Below are 17,454 nucleotides of genomic sequence, written 5' to 3'. Positions count from 1 at the left end.
GAGTCCAGGGCTGGAGCCAGATATGGCCCACAGCCCAAGAGGAACCAGACAAACATTAACCAGCCCTACCTCCTCCCTCATACAATCATTAAATAAGATTGATCCCCTGAACTCCCCGTGACTTTGGAGAGACAAACCACATAGCCTGAAGTTACTGCCCCATCCCAGAGGAAGAGAGGCATCTTCGTCACCCATGTATGCATGTTTAGCCCAATCTGGGAGACGGAACTGGACCTGGGCCTCAGCCTTCAGCCTTCCCCCACCCATCTGGTGTGTGGATGAGCTACAGAGAGGGCTCCTGCACTGGATGCCATCCCTTCCAGCTCCCAGCCTTGAAAATGCTGACTGTGGGGAGACAGCCATGGGCAATGGCTACTGGCCCCTTGAGGCCAAAGTGAGAGATGGCAGGGCTTCCCCCACATGGCAGTACCGGGGTTCTCTTGGGCCGTCTGCTTATTGCTCATGCCCTAAGTGGCTAGGGATGGACCAAAGTGTTTCCAGTCCCATCCTACAACTCCCAAACCTCTTCCAAAATACCTTCTACCTTCGGGGCCAAGGCAGTTGAGCCACAAAATGTATCGTGTGCAGCAACAGATCTTGGCAATCATTAAGGTAAACAGAGAATGTCAACCATTAACTGAGAGATAAGTCCAGTTTGAAGGACAGTTTACCTGAAGACCCTACTAATTCTGTGGCCCGGATGGCAGTGAAGAAATAACTGAAGTCAGCTTTACTGGTTCCCTGCCTTCTGTTCACTCCAGCCTGAGCTCACTGCCAGGTAGAGAGCCAGAACCCCGGCTTCCCTTGGCTATACCCAGGCATATAGGTATATCAATTGATAAGTCTTTACTGGACACCTGTTGAGTACCCAGTACTGGTTACATGCCAGGGGCAGATGGCAAAAGAGGGGAAAACATTCTAGCTATTCTTAAGGAATTTATCAACTTCCTGAGAAAATGAGACTAAGACTCAAAAGTTGCCAGGAAAATGTCAGTTTATGTTCAGTTATGTGGTTCTAACTTAGACTGCTGAGGGGGTTTGAAGAAGGGGAAGTGAAGTGAAAGTCACTCAGTCGTGTCAGACTCTTTGCGAACCCATGGACTATACTGTCTATGGAATTCTCCAGGCCAAAATACTGGAGTGGGTAGCCTTTCCCTTCTCCAGGGGACCTTCCCAACCCAGGAATCAAACCCAGGTATCCCGCATTGCAGGCAGATTCTTTACCAGCTGATCCACAAGGGGAAGATGAAGATAAATTGAGATAATCAGGGAAGGCTTCCTGGAGGAGGTAAAGCTTGAGTGGAAAAGTAACGAATGGGTGGGAATTGGAAAGGGGAAGGTTAGGGCTAGGTTTCTAGGGAAGAGGAACACTGAGTAAAGGTACAAAGGTAGGAATGAGTGGGACATGACTGGGAGACAGAAAGGAGGCAAGACTGTGTTAGGTGGCTGTGGACGATACCAGCAGTCAGGTAAAGGGCTCAGAGCAAGAAGGATATTGAAAGTCAGGTCGAGAATTCCTTCAGTGAGTGTCTGGTAAATTTATAAGGCAAAACCAAGCTTGACACCATGGGGGGAAGGCTGAACGCCATTCTTTGGCACTTGGCAGTTCATGCTGAACGTACAGGTTGGAGTGGATAACGAGGACTAGCATTTCTGGAGTACTTAATGGGTGAAAGGCAGCGTTCAAAGTGTTCTGCAAGTATTACTTGGATCCTCAAAATAGCTCTCTGCAGAAGGTGTTATTAATATTCCCATGTTACAGGGGAATTAAGGCACACAGAGATTAAGTGACATGAGTGAGGTCACTCAACCAGCAAGTGACAAAGCAAGATTTGAACCCAGGCAGTCTTGCACCAGAGATTGTTTAACCACAGCATCAGAGCTTTACAGGTTCCAAGAATCTGAGTGAGAACTGGTCCTTAACTCTAGAAGGTTCAAAACTAGCTGGAGAGATGAGATATATGCCCAAGTACTTACAACAAGGGATTATGTCCTGAATGACCTTTGTAGATACGAGGGGCCAGAAGGCATTCAGATGTAGGAGTAAAAGGTACTTATTATTGGAAGAGACAGAGTTGGACATGGATCATAAAGGAGATGGAGAGGCCAGGCATTCCAGGTGACAGGAAGCTGTGAGATGTGTTTAGGGAACGGTGGGCAGACCTGTTTGACCAGAAGAGAAAGCTCCTATAACAGAGCTCCTAGGAAGGGAAAATACAGGTCAATATTAGTGTGTACTCATTGTTTCTTAGAGTTCTGGCAGGGTTTCTCTAGGGTGCTTGTAGTTCTAGGCTACAGGAAGTCTTTTAGAGTAGCTTGTAGTGGTATAAAAAATACTGTTTCTAGAATTGACTTGTCCTCTGCCTGTTTATTGCTGCTTGAACACATCTTCTGGAAAGGGGAGAGAAGAGAGAGCATGGGAGGGGAGGAAAATGGAGAGGAGAGGAGGAAAACTTCTATGGCGAGTAGTGCAAATCCATTTGCTCCTGGTAAGCAGCTAAAATCAGCGTCTGCCTTGAATCCTAAGCAGACTTTCCTCTCACAATGGACGTTTGGGGGGAATATTAAAAATTTTTTTTTTACATGAGCCTGTTAACTTCCTCAGATTCACTCAGGAAGATCTTTATTAGATCTTAAAACATACAAGATAAGAGGTCCTAAACATAAGCCTGTTGTCTCCAGCATAGCTCAGATATTAACCCAAACAAGGGCTTTCCTGTTCTGTCCCACCCAGAACCAGGACAGTTGCTGGAAGAAATTGATTACTTTATTTCAGAGCACATTTCTCCAGCAACATCGTCAGAGTTCAGAGGTTCTAAACTCATCAACAAAATCAGAAAGCCAGTGGGAGCTCTGCTCATTACATCCCGGAACAGTGCCGGTTGCCTCAGCCGAGCGAGGTTTCTTAAGGCTTCCCTGGATGGTCTGCAGCAGCGCTGCCTCGCATGTGGAGTCCATCATCGAGCCTGTTTGGGCCTCATTACCAAACAAAATGTGGCATTTTGTATGGCTTTGATCAATGAGACAGCACTGCTGTATGACTCAGAAATCAAAGGAGATAGCTTCCCATACAAATGTTGCTTAAGACACACAGGCCAAAAAGATCTTCCCAAATGGGTCCATAGGATTAAGGAAATGGCTAACCCTGAAAATCTGCAGAACATTTCAAAAGTTCTCACCCCAGCTCAGGCTGTGGAAGGTTATGCAAACTGTTTCCAGTAGGGGCTGCTAGGGAAAGATGGAAATTGTCCTGTATTCATAATTGCTCTCGGTTGTCACAAATCCTTTTTATTTATTTATTTTTAAATTATCTATCTATTTATTTATTTGGCTGCACCAGGTCTTAGTTGCAGCATGCAGGATCTTCGATCTTCATTGACGCCTATGGGATTTTTGGTTGTGACATGTGAACTCTTAATTGTGGCATGTAGGATCTAGTTCCCTGACCAGGGATCAAACCTGAGCCCCCTGCATTGGGAGTGTGGAGTCTTAGTCACTGGACCACCAGAGAAGTCCCCACAGATCCTTTTTAAAGGATGTAATTGTATGAATAAGTTTGTGCCTCAGGAATTCATCTTAGAAGAGATCAAAAAGGGAGATCTATCACTATTTTTCCAAGGGGATTTCTAAAGAACTGGATGCAGATAGTGCACCAATTCACTTGATGTTAAGCATATACCCTTTGCTCTCAGGACAGTTTGGAGCAGGGAACAAAGCAAAATTGCTTCAGCTCTCCCCCTCAAAAAACCTAAAAGTGTGAAATATCCTTAAACCAGCCCCATAATGTCAGGATGGTGCACTCATTCTACCAACAGTAAAGCCTAAAGGTGAGGTGGTGCTTCTTGGAGCTTATAGATTTCCGGGGAGTAAGAGCGTTAAAGCAGCATCATATCTACTTCCTGCAGTTTGAAATTCTTTTTGCCCCCGCCTCCCTCATTTTTATATTTTATTAAGACCCGGGACTTTCCTGATGGTCCAGTGGTCAAGAATCTGCCTTCTAATACAGGGGACACCAGTTTGATCCCTGGTCCCAGAAGATCCCAAATGCCACGGAGCAACTAAGCCCACGAGCCACAACTACTGAGCCGACACACTTGAACTGCTGAAGCCCATGCACCTAGAGTCTGTGCTCCGCAACAAGAGAAGTCATCACAATGAGAAGCCAGGTACACATGGCAACAATAGCCCTCCTGCTCACTGCAACTAGAGAAAGCCCGCGTGTAGGCCCACCACAGTCAAAAAATAAAAGAATAAATCTTTTTTAAAAAGACTCAAACTCCTGGGGTTTAGGAATGATCCTGTATTTCACTGATGATCACTGCACCAACGGAGAGTATGCTTGTAAAAGACCCCAGGAAATTCCACATCATTTCAGGTAGCCAAGTGAAACAAGCATAATGAGAAATTGGAACTGTTGGTCTCCTATCTTAATGTTACAGCTTGATGTCCATTTCCTGATCATTCTGCTTTGGGGTACAGGGCACTGTAAGACCCAGGGAGCAAAACAGGGGAAGAAAATTCCCAGGTTGCATCCAATCCCAAGGGTAGAAGTAGTGTGATAGGGGTGAGGAATCAGAGAGGAGCCCAGGTTGCAGCAAAAAAAAAAAAAAAAAAAAAAAAAATGGGGCCAAGTGTCAAGTATGAAGGGTGAAGCAAAAAGGACACAGAAGAATTTAGCTTGTTCTGCTAATTGTCCAACCTGATGAGCTAACACCCTGCCCATTAAGCTGTTAATAATTTAGTACTTTCCAGTTTCCTTTCTTTATATACACGCCTATCATTGAACTCATATTGTATACAAAGGGAACTTCTTTTTCATAGGATCTGTTTACAGGACTTCCAATTAGAAATGTATTCATCACCTACCCCTTCAAACTGATAATAAAACATGTAAATCAGACCCTACATAGAAGCTCTGAGGCTCATCCTTTCTGTCTAATCTTTGGACTCCTCTTCCCTTCCCCCTGTCAACCAAGTTTGCCAACCATAACACCACGAATGCCTTATTGAGAATCCCCCTATCTCAGCAATCACAGCCACTGCCCCTGTTATTTCTTTGAACCACTCAGCACTCCTAGGTCAATACCTAAAGGAGTGTCAGGCTGCTGATGACATCCTGAAAGCAAAAGCTTCTGCTAACAAATATTGTTCATAGGAGGGATGAAAGGCTATCTAGGTAGGAAACCGAGACATTTTCCCCCCTATTTTACCTGCCCCAACTGACTCTGTTGACAGTTAAAGGGCTGATTCCTAAGGCCCATTCAGATCCCTGAAATCATGAATTTTGATTGCTTTTTGATTCCATTTTGGTTCATTTCGTTGATTTTTCCTCCTATAAAAGACAAGGATGATTGAGCTACTTCATTGTTTCCTAGGAAATGGGTGTTCGGTGGCATTGGATTTGCCAGCATGAGGGCGCTTTTCAGAGTGTCAAGCAGTTATTGATTGCTGAATCTGTGTTAGTGCTTTAATAAACATCAACTGCTCTTTGTCACTGTTGACATTTCACCTCACAGTGTTGGGGATGGGTTGAGCTGTAGCACGCACTGAGGTTTGGCATTATTCCTAGAGAACAACATTGTCTATGAAATTGAGCTGCACACCTTGATAAAGAAGCCCTGACTGTTATCACATGAGTCACTAGAACTTCCACAATATTTTCATACTTATCACAGGCTTTTGGGAAGGGCCTTTTCCCAAGTATTAATCCACACTCTAAATTATGTAGCCACATATGTAACACTGGAGTGTTTCACTCAGTTCCAGTGATGCTAAGTTTGTCTCTGAGCCCAGAAGAGCAATTTCTGATGCTGATTTCCTGATGGCTCCTGATTCCAATTCCATACTATGCTGTACCCCTTATACTGAAAATTTGAGTATCAGAAAACCATCAAAACTTAATCTCTCTTTAGGGCGCTCAAAGCCACCACACATAAGTGTGAGAATCTTAAACTGAATGGTATCTGAGACTGGGCCTCTACCCTATCTGTTTTCCTTCTTAACCACATTTTTTGAATGATATGTCTATACTTGCCATCTATACTTCATCTGGTATTCACTCTTCAGTTCCACTCCAATCTGGCTTCTGTACCTGCTCCCTACTCCATTGAAATAGTTTTCACCAAGGTCACTTTGTTGCTAAATCCAATGGACATCCCTCAGAACTAGTCTTACTGACTCTGAGATGTTGGATTCACTTGCCCACTCCCACCTTCTCTAAACTTTCTTCTTTGATTTTTCCCTATAAAAATATATAGCCTCATCCTGTGGCATGTGGGATCTTAATTCCCCAACCAGGGATTAAACCCATGCTTCCTGTATTGGGAGTGCAGAGTTTTAACCACTGGACTTCCAGAGATGTCCCTCCCTTTTATATTAATCTTTATGTTTGCTGTTACACAAGCAATGTATGTTCCTTATGGAAAACTGGAAAATACCAAAACAATTCATAGAATAATAATAAAAATAATGTGTAGCATCACCATCCAGAGATAACCATTACTGCAAGGTGTGAAACCTTACAGTCATTTTTCAATTAAAATATATACTTATACTTTTATTATAAGTTGTCATCATATACTACATATTATTTTATTGAGATATAATTGACATACAACATTATATCAACTCTAGGTGTACAGAATAATGATTCAATATTTGTATACATTGTGGAATGATCACTACAGTCACTCTAGTTAACATCCATCACCACACAGAATTTTTTTCTTATGATGAGAATTTTTAAGATCTACTCTTAACAACTTTCAAATATACAATACAGTATTATTTCTACACTTACCATGCTGCTCATTACACTCCCATGACTTATTCACTTTGTAACTGCAAGTGAGTACCTTTTGATTCCCTTCACACTTTGACCCATCTTTCACCCCACACCTCTGGCAATCATCAATCTGTTCTCAGCAGTGCATACTGTTCTATATCCTCTCACTTGCTATTATATCATGACTATTTAAAGATGTCGCTAGCCTCTTGGAAAGGAAGTTATGACCAACCTAGACAGCTTATTAAAAAGCAGAGACATTACTTTGCCAACAAAGGTCCGTCTAGTCAAAGCTATGGTTTTTCCAGTAGTCATGTATGGATGTGAGAGTTGGACCATAAAGAAGGCTGGGTGCTGAAGAACTGATGCTTTTGAATTGTGGTGTTGGAGAAGACTCTTGAGAGTCCCTTGGACTGTAGGGAGATCAAACCAGTCAATCCTAAATCAACTCTGAATATTCATTGGAAGGACTGATGCTGAAGCTGAAGCTCCAAAACTTTGGCCACCTGATGAGAAAAGCCAACTCATTGGAAAAGACCCTGATACTGGGAAAGATTGAAGGCAAAAGGAGAAGAGGGAGAACAGAGGATGATATGGTTGGGTGACATCACTGACTCAATGGACATGAATTTGAGCAAGCTCTTGGAGATGGTGAAGGACAAGGGAGCCTGGTGTGTTGCAGCCCATGGGGTCACAAAGAGTTGAACACGACTTAACTACTGAACAACAACAAAGATGTCTCTAGGTATTTTTCTAAAGCATATTTTTTAATGGCTACAGAGTCTTTTTTGAATTTTCTTACACTTTTCTCTACTGATGTCTCTCTTGTCTCTCTGATTGCTCCATGCTTTTCTTTTACTCTGCCCCTTAAATGTTGATGTTCCTCAGAGTTCCAGTCCCTCTGTTTCTGTCATTTTTCAGGCTCTCCCTGAGTAGGCTCATCTAACCCATGGCTTCAACTACAGATAGATTCAAATCTGTATCTTCAGGCCAGACCTCACTCCTGGTCTCCAAATATGTATATGATGCCCATCTCATCTCTTCTGCTCCCAAATCTGCTGCCCCTCCAGTGTTCCCTTAACCCGTTGAATGGTCTCATATCCACCCAATTGCTCAAGTTGGGAATCTGCGGACTCAGTACTAGTTTCCTCCCCTTGCTCAGCCTCCTATAACTCTGTATTTGATAAACAACTAAACCCTGTAGGTTTTGCTTCCTCATATCTTTCAGCTCCTTTTCTTTCTTTCTATTCTACTTCCACTGCCCTAGTATAGACTGCAATAATTTTACAATTGGGTTAGTAAACCAGTTTCCTGTCTCCCTTCCTCCATTCCTGGCCTCTTCCAATCCATTCTCCAAACTTTCCTTAGAGTGGTCTTTCTAAAAGATATATCTGATCATACCCATCCCCGGCTTCAAATTCTCCATTGGTTCCTCATTGCCTTTAGGATAAAATCTGCCTATAATACCTCTTCCTCATTTCTTTGCCAACTCTCCATTCCTTGAAACTCAGCTCAGATAGTCTGCTCTTCACACACAAAGGCTGAGGAGTGGAGAGAGGTAGCCAGTGGCCTTTTATGCTAAATTCAGGAGTTAAGGTTTTGTTCCACCCACTTTCTCTCTCCCTTAGTTTCTCCTCTATGCTGTATATCTCTGAGACAGCACTTATCAGAGTCCACCATATTGTCTGTTTACTTATGTGTCTCCTCTATTAGGATAATACTTTAAAAAATTATTTGACTGTGCTGGGTCTTAGTTGCGACTTGTCGGATATAGTTCCTGACCAGGCATCCAATCCATGCCCCCTATACTGGGAGTGTGGAGTTTTAACCACTGGTCTATCAGGGAGTTTCCTAGAATAACAATTTTTAAGGACACATTCCATTCATATCTGCATCAGTACCCATGTACCTGACATGTAGTAGGTGCTTAGAAAAATTTTGATGAATGACAATTGATAATGATGGAGGTAGCCAACAAAGAAATGAACTTGAGGTTTTCAACCTGTCCTTAAACTGTCAACATGACAATGCAGGAAGTTCCCCAGAGGTTCAGTGATTAGGACTCTGTATTCTCACTGCTGAGGGCCTGAGTTCAATCCCTGGTCTGGGAACTAAGATCCCACAAGCCACAAGGTCCGGTCAAAATGAGAATGCAAGTCATCTTTTATCTTGCCATTACTCCAGAATTAGGATGATCTGCACAGAGGCCTTAGCTGAAAGCTGTGTCCAATGCTACTGAGAGACCATGAAGGACTGTCACACATGCCTACCTACCTGGCCTGCATTACCCCTCACAATTACCCACTCTTCCAAGGGAAGTGATCCAAAGAGCTTGATCAAGAATCCTTTTCCATACTACACAGCCATAAAAAAAGAACGAAATAATGCCATTTTCAACAAAATGGCTGCAACTAGAGATTATCATACTAAGTGTGGAAAATTCTTCAAGAGATGGGAATACCAGACCACCTGACCTACCTCCTGAGAAATCTGTCTGCAGGTCAGGAAGCAACAGTTAGAAATAGACATAGAACAACAGACTGGTTTCAAATCATGAAAGGAGTCCGTCAAGGCTGTATATCGTCACCGTGCTTATTTAATTTATGTGCAGAGTGCATCATGAGAAATGCTGGGCTGGATGAAGCACAAGCTGGAATCAAGATTGCTGGGAGAAACATCAATAACCTCAGATATGCGATGACACCACCCTTATGGCAGAAAGCAAAGGAGAACTAAAGAGCCTCTTGATGAAAGTGAAAGAGGAGAGTGAAAAAGTTGGCTTAAAACTCAACATTCAGAAAACTAAGATCATGGCATCTGGTCCCATCACTTCATGACAAATAGATGGGGAAACAGTGGAAACAGTGGCAGACTTAATTTTGGGGGGCTCCAAAATCACTGCAGATGGGGACTGCAGCCATGAAATTAAAAGATGCTTACTCCTTGGAAGAAAAGCTATGACCAACCTAGACAGCTTATTAAAAAGCAGAGACATTACTTTGCCAACAAAGGTCCATCTAGTCAAAGCTATGGTTTTTCCAGTAGTCATGTATGGATGTGAGAGTTGGACTATAAAGAAAGCTGAGCACTGAAGAAAGGATGCTTTTGAACTGTGTTGTTGGAGAAGACTCTTGAGAGTCCCTTGAACAGCAAGGAGATCCAACCAGTCCATCCTAAAGGAAATCAGTCTTGAATATTTGGAAGGACTGATGTTGAAGCTGAAACTCCAATACTTTGGCCACCTGATGCAAAGAACTCACTGATTTGAAAAGACCCTGATGATGAGAAAGATTGAAGGTGCGAGGAGAAGAGGATGACAGAGGATGAGATGGTTGGATGGCATCACCAACTCAGTGGACATGAGTTTGAGTAAACTCTGGGAGTTGGTGATGGACAGGGAGGCCTGGTGTGTTGCAGTCCTTGGGGTTGCAAAGAGTCCAACACGACTGAGTGACTGAACTGAACTGAAGTCAAAAAGAGAAAGATAAATACCATGATATTACATATGTGTGAGATCTGAAATATGACACAAATGAACATATCTATGAGACAGAAACAGAATCACGGACGTAGAGAACAGACTGCCAAGGGGGAGGGGACTGGGGGAGGGATGGAGTGAGAGATTGGGGTTAGCAGATGTAAGTTTTTATATACAGAATGGATAAACTCTACAGCACAGAGAACTATATTCAATATCCTATGATAAACCTTAAAGGAAAATAATATAAAAAGAATATATATATATATATATCTGAGTCACTTTGCTGTACAATAGTAATTAGCACAACATTATATATCAACTATACTTCAGTTGACAGAAAGAATCCTTTTCCAGGGAAAGATAAACTCATGGATCATGGTAACTTCCCTTTGCAAATGGCTTCAAAGACGTTCTACTTCTACCTTCTCCCCTCTTTAGGACTGGTCACTGCTCTCTCTAGCTATTTGTAAACCAGCTGGCAAGGAACAATGGACCTGCATTGATCTCAGCTTATTTTAAAGAATGTGTGGGACTTCCCTGGTAGCTCAGGCAGTAAAGTGTTCCAGCTACAGTGTGGGAGATCTGGGTTCGATCCCTGGCTCAGGAAGATCTCCTGGAGAAGGGAATGGTATTTTTGCCCACCCCCGTCCCCCCCTCCCCCAAAAAAAGAGGCTCAAGAATGTGTGGATAAGAATTTTATCTGAGTTGTCTCACCTCTCCTACCTTATTGCCCTCAAGCAAACTGTCAGGTTGAACCAAGGCTTCCTGAGCACTTTGTTGAAGATCGGCCAATAGGGTTTCCCAGATTTTCCTTCTCTCAACATGTCACTCCATGTTCAGCAGCAGGAGTTGGTCTTGCTGAATTACTAATGAAGGGATGTCTCAAGACTTGGTTCCACAGTTTTCTTCTCCTTTCCTTTCCTTTCAATAAATATCTGTTAAGTACCCATTGTGTGCCAGGAACTCTCTTGGGGCCATGGAGGATGCAAAGATAAATGAGACAAGTCTCATTTGTTGGTTAAATAATCAGCTTAAATACAAGGTAAGTGAAATAAGTGTTAAAAAGAAGTATAAGCAATATGCTGTGGGAACACAGGTAAAAAAAAGGGAGACAGGAACTCACTAAACACTCAGCTATGTTGTCAATTCCTGTCACATACGTTATCATAAAGATTAATTCTGACTGGGGGAATCTGAAAAGTATTCATGCACTAGGACATTTAGTTGGGCCCTGAAAAATGAATAAGAATTTGACAGGAAGAAAATCAAAGTAAGACAAAGTTGAGAGAACACTATGTAAAAAGGCAGTAGGGCATGAAAGTGCATGAGCTGTTCAAAGAACACAGAATTTTGGGCACAGCCGGGTCATAAAGTATAAAAGGGTAGTATGGGTAATGAAGCATGGAAAGGTGGGCTGGCAGCACATTTTGGAGGAGTTTTGATACCGAGCTCAGACATTTGAGACTTCCCTGGTGGCTCAGATGGTAAAAGCATCTGCCTACAATGCAGGAGACCCGGGTTCAATCCCTGGGTTGGGAAGATCCCCTAGAGAAGGAAATGGCAACCCATTCCAGTATTCTTGCCTGGAAAATCCCATGGACAGAGGAGCCTGGTAGGCTACAGTCCATGGGGTCACAAAGAGTTGGACACGACTGAGCAACTTCACTTTCGGACATTTGAATTTTATATGGTAGGCGAGGAGGAACCACCAAAAGCTTTTCAATGAGGGGAATTACAAGATGGAAATGAAGCTTTAGGGAGATTAACTTGGCAGGATGAACTGGGGATGGGGTAAAGGAAAGGTTGCAAGAGTAAGTAGAAGGCTGTGTCAATAATCCAGGCACAAAGTTATAAATATTCAGTCTTGGGAGGTGGTAGTGGTGACAGGTCCAATAAGACAGCAGGACCTGCACCAATGGTGCAGGACAAAGCACATTGACTTGGAGCTCCAGCTGTCCTGGGTTCCAGTCCTGACTCATATTTACAGGCTGTGGGGATTTACCTTTCCGGGATTCAGATTTCTTTTCTGAAAAAGGTGACGCTTTGGGAAATAATTATCTTTAAGTTCTCTTCCAGCTCTAATGGCCTCTGGTTCAAAATAATTCACTTGTCCAATATCACAGAACCATTATTTGGTCCCAGGCAGTCTTGTCCCTACAGGCAGTGTGCTTAACTCCTGCACTACATGGACATTTATATAGGACCAATTGACCAGATTTGATAAGGAGAAGGCAATGGCAACCCACTCCAGTACTCTTGCCTGGAAAATCCCATGGACGGAGGGGCCTGGTGAGCTGCAGCCATGGGGTTGCGAAGAGTCGGACATGACTGGGCGACTTCACTTTCACTTTTCACTTTCATGCATTGGAGAAGGAAATGGCAACCCACTCCAGTGTTCTTGCCTGGAGAATCCCAGGGACGGGGAGCCTGGTGGGCTGCCATCTATGGGGTCACACAGAGTCAAACACGACTGAAGCGACTTAGCAGTAGCAGTAGCTGACTAAGAGAATGAAGGTAGCATTGATATGGTAATGGAGTCAGAGGGAAGCTAGCCTTGTAGGGAAAGATGATATTTCAGACATGCTAAGTATGAGGTGTTGGTGGAACATCTGAATAACTATTGAAAGGGTGGGATAGCAGCTCTGGAGAGTGGCAAGGATGGGAGATTTCAAGCTGGCAATCAAAAAACCTAAAAACAATCCTAGAAACTGTGCAAAAAGATGAGTTTTAGAAAGAGAAAGTGAGTATAGGAGGGCAAAGAGCAAAGAACTGTGGGAAGTGAGAAAAGCGTGGAAATAAAGACAAGGAAGGAACAATTGACAGTGAACCTTGAACAAGCTACTTCCATTTTCTGGCTCTTTTGTCTCCTCATTTATAAAATGAAGGAGTTGGCACAAGATAAGGCTGAGATGTTCTATGCATAATCAGAGAAGATAGAAGAGAATCGAATGCCATGGAAACTGAAGAAGAGAGTTTCTAAAAGAAGGTTTGAAGAGGTCACTTGCATCTAATGGTGCAGAGGTGTCAAGAATTAAGGATTTAGATGAAGCCACTGCATTTAGCAGTTTAAAATGATCCTCTCAAAGGTAAGACTTCTCTCTCTCACACACACACCACTACTTTTCTGTACACTTCCTCCTACCACTTCTAAGCACAAATATTCTGCAAAGTTCCGTCTCTGCCCTTCACAGCAGTGCAACCACCCTCCAAGATGATAAGGTAAATAAAAAATCTCTGGTCCATATTTTCCTTTCACACTTCAATTCACATATCCAATTGCCTATTGGGCATTTCCATCAGTCACTGCAATTTAGCTGGCAGTAAAAATAATAATATTAAACATAATCGCTAGCATTTATTTAGTACTTAATCTTGTTTTGTCCTATACAGTAGGCATTTTATTATCCTTATTATGCAGATGAGGAAACTGAGGCTCAGAAATATTAAATAATGTGTCTGTGCTTGCTCAGTCATGTCTGATTCTTTGCGACCCTATGGACTGTAACCCATGAGGCTCCTCTGTCCATGGGATTCTCCAGGCAAGAATACTGGAGTGGGTTGCCATGCCCTTCTCCAGGGAATCTTCCTGACTCAGGGATCAAACCCAAGTCTCCTGAGCCTCCCGCATGGGAGGAGGATTCTTTACCACTAGCACCACCTGGGAAGCCCAATAATGTTTCTAAGAGCACACAAATGGAATGTTGCAGAATTAGAATTCTTCCTGATTCCAGAGCTCGAGAGATTAATAATTTCACTATGATCAATCACCAAGTCATCGTCTTTATTTCCTAAATTAGCTCAAATACCTTGCTTTGCTGTTTGTTTCATTCTCCTCCAATATTTTGCCACCCTCTTAGAACAGGTGCTCATCCTCTCTTACTCAGAAAGTTATGGAAGTCTCTCAGTGTGTCTTCCTACTTGCAATTGGACTTTTTCAATTCTGGACATGTGACTGATCTAGCTTAAAATAACTCTGGAAGCTTCCCATTATCTCTATTAAAGTCCAAACTCACTAACATGCCCTTTATCTGCACTGAGCCACAAGTCATCCCCAAACATGGCAGAGACATTTCTGTCTACAAGCTTTTGCCTTTGTGTCCCTCTACCTAGAATGTCCTCTCCACCCTCCACCAGGAGAATTTCCACTCATCTTCCAAATCCCAGTTCTAATGTCATTTCCTCTGTCAGGATTTCTCAGATTCCCAACCCCTTCTGATAGAAATTATGCTTCCCTCATCTATGCCCCCAGACCTCTTTGTCTGTCTCCTATTGTGTTATAGGCACCTTGGGGACAGTGACCTCACCTTGATCTTCTTCATATCCCCAACAGCCAAGGCTCCCAATAATATGTTCTCCTGAGTTGAAAGAAATTGTAATACTCACCTTCTATATATTTGTTATTTAACATATGGTAACTGGTATTGTGGGCTTCCTTGGTGGCTCAGCAATAAATAATCTGCCTGCAATTCGGGAGACCTGTGTTTGATCCTTGGGTCAGGAAGATCCCCTGGAGGAGGGCATGGCAGCCCACTCCAGTGTTCTTGCCTGGAGAATCCCATGGACAGAGGAGCCTGATGGGCCACAGTTCATAGGGTCACAAAGAGTCAGACATGACTGATACGACTGAGTAAGCACTGACACGACTGAAGCGACTTAGCACACACACAACTAGTGTTGCTATTGTGAAAAGAACTACCCAGATTCCGATTTTCAGAAAAAACAGTTAATACTGACATCTTCACATCATAGTTCAGTCTCTGCATTCTGGTCTCTGCCCCAACCATCAGCTTTTATTATGCTGATAAGTGGTTTCCATATTAGAAAAGCTGCAGACATACTTCAGAGGGAACTTCTCAGTAGTGTGTGATGTTAAGAACAAATCTCATTTCTAGAAAATTACTCCTTCTTTGGTTTCCATTATATCATGTTCATGATTTTTGTCTGTATTGTCCTCCTCGGGCTCCTCTGTAGATATTCCCAGAAGTCTAGCCTCAGTGTCTTCTTGTGTGTGTGTGAAAAAGTCTTTTTAAGAAAAAAGTTAAAAAAAAAAAAAGAAAGAAAAAAGTTGAGTTAGCAAAAAAATTTAACAAATTTCACTTAGCAAAATACACCTGAAAGGAAATCACAGTACAGAGAAAGTTTTTAAGTCAAGGCATCATCAATTCCTACGGTATTAGTAATGTGTCTCAATTTTCAAAACTAACTTTTAAAAAGCTTAAACTTAACCTAAGAGATTTTAAATGAAAATAAGCTAGAATGAACAAACATGAGAAATGTCCTCTTTGAATTAGGGATCTAGCACCTTGAGTTTTCCAAAAAAGCATGCCTCCCCAATGTGTTCACAATGATGTGGTGTAAAAGATCCACATTTAACATACTTAAAGCTACTTTAACTCAGATAACATCACTCCAGAAGTACACTACCAAAATGTTAATCAACAAAAGCTGAAAATAGTTTTATTTTACTCAATATCACTTGCTAGAAGAAAGTTTGCATGAGAAAACACTTAAGAGGTAATTTTTTAATCCAGATTTCACAAACTCATGGTGCAAAATGGGTCCCCTAGCTTCCTCTAGAGTAATAACTGTTTTTCACTGCTTGTTGGCTGCCTGTGAAAATTTGACTGAAATAACTCAAAAGCTACTACAAAACTAGTCATATCTACCCATGCTGTTCTGGCCACCATAGCCAGCCCCATAATAGCCACTCACAGACTGGCTCTCGAGACCACTGTAAGTGGACTGGGTTGACACCCCATGCCTTGCATCATCTGACTACTATATGCCCCATTGCTGGCCCCTGTTGTGGAATTCAAGAAGAGTTCTATGTATCTATGTTGCATGTTTGCCCTGTCTTTGGACATGGCTGCTACGGCTTCTTTATGAGTGGCAAAGTCAACATCAGCTTCACCGGTCACTCTTCCATCAGGGCCAATCTCAATGTGGACTCTCACAGGGTTGAGCAGGGAGAAGAAGTTGTAAATGTCATTCTCTGTGGCTTTGTAGGGCAGCCCTCTCATATGGACGCAGTGTCCAGTGGTGCTCGGGACAGTGAACTCACCATCTCTATACCTGTGGTCGTATATCCCAGAGAGACAGTAATTGAGGTCTCCCAAACAGGTCGGAGGCAAAGCTATAGCCATCACTGAGGCCGCTGTACTCCTCATAACCCCCATAGCCTGAGCTGTAGGCACGGGACCTCATCCTCTCCAGGCCTGCCTGCTTGATGATGCCAGTATACCTCCTGGCTGTGCCAGGGTGGTCATAGGGCCCCGGCCGCTGCACTGACATGAACTTCAGTGGGGGATCCAAGTATGACCTAATTTCTTCCTGACTGCTATTGAACATCTCAATATACCTGTGCCCTATTCTCTCCTTGTGCTTCCCTAGAGCCTTCTCTGCTAACTCCTGTGAAGCAAACTGCACAAAGGCTTCCCCTGTAGTCTTGCCCTCAGGATCCACAGGCAATGTGATCCCGTTTGGCATGATTTCCAACCCTGAGAAGAACTGAATGTTCTCTTCCTTGGTGCATCCAAACAGAAGTCCTTGAAGTCGAACAAAACCATCACTGGCAGTGTCACCACTGTTTGGACCACTGTGCTTCAACACCCAATCCATCTCAGTTCTGTGTGACTTGAACACTTCAATGTACCGATGTCCCAAGCTTTCCCTGTATTTTTTAAGGGCCATTTTTACATCATCTTCTGATTTGAGTTCAACAAAAGCCTCACCACTCTGCCTGCCTTCTCTACTGTAGATAAAATGAACATCTGTGACCCCATCATGGATCATGTAGTCGGAGAGGAAATTCTGCACATCCTCAACACAGCAGGACCAGGGCAGGCCACGGAGCTTGACCACAAAGCCTTCACCTCTCTCAGGGCCCAACATCATGGACACTTGACAGAGCAGACGTCAAACAAGCTTGGGTGCAGCTTTGTGTGGCTGAAAAGAAAGCAAAAACTTAAAGAAAGCAAAGATACTCCAGGTAGGTAACGAATCGTCCTGCTTCTCCAACAAGACACAGCGCAGTCCCACGTCCTCCTCAGTGTCTTCTTACTCCAAGACTCCTGCTGAGTGATTTACTTGACTCTCTTGCTTTCAAGTACCATCTGTTTGTTGATGATTCCTAGAGCTCTATTTCAGATTTTTGATGGTTCCTTCCCACCTCCACCCCTCCAGCTCATTC

General features: G+C 43.1%; 1 non-coding gene and 1 pseudogene across 1 annotated transcript; one reads left to right on the top strand and one right to left on the bottom strand.

Annotated features, from left to right (window-relative positions):
• Positions 1 to 11,731: 11,731 nt before the first annotated feature.
• On the top strand, positions 11,732 to 11,804 carry TRNAC-ACA (transfer RNA cysteine (anticodon ACA)). The gene has a single exon. It is a non-coding gene; the product is annotated as a tRNA-Cys (tRNA).
• Positions 11,805 to 15,412: 3,608 nt separating this feature from the next.
• LOC136153592 (heterogeneous nuclear ribonucleoprotein F-like) lies at positions 15,413 to 17,159 on the bottom strand (annotated as a pseudogene).
• Between the last annotated feature and the right edge of the window lie 295 nt (positions 17,160 to 17,454).

The sequence above is a fragment of the Muntiacus reevesi genome, chromosome X, assembly GCF_963930625.1.
Source record: "Muntiacus reevesi chromosome X, mMunRee1.1, whole genome shotgun sequence".
NCBI lineage: Eukaryota > Metazoa > Chordata > Mammalia > Artiodactyla > Cervidae > Muntiacus > Muntiacus reevesi.
Note: the sequence above shows the minus strand (reverse complement) of the source record. Positions and strands in the feature narration are given on the sequence as shown.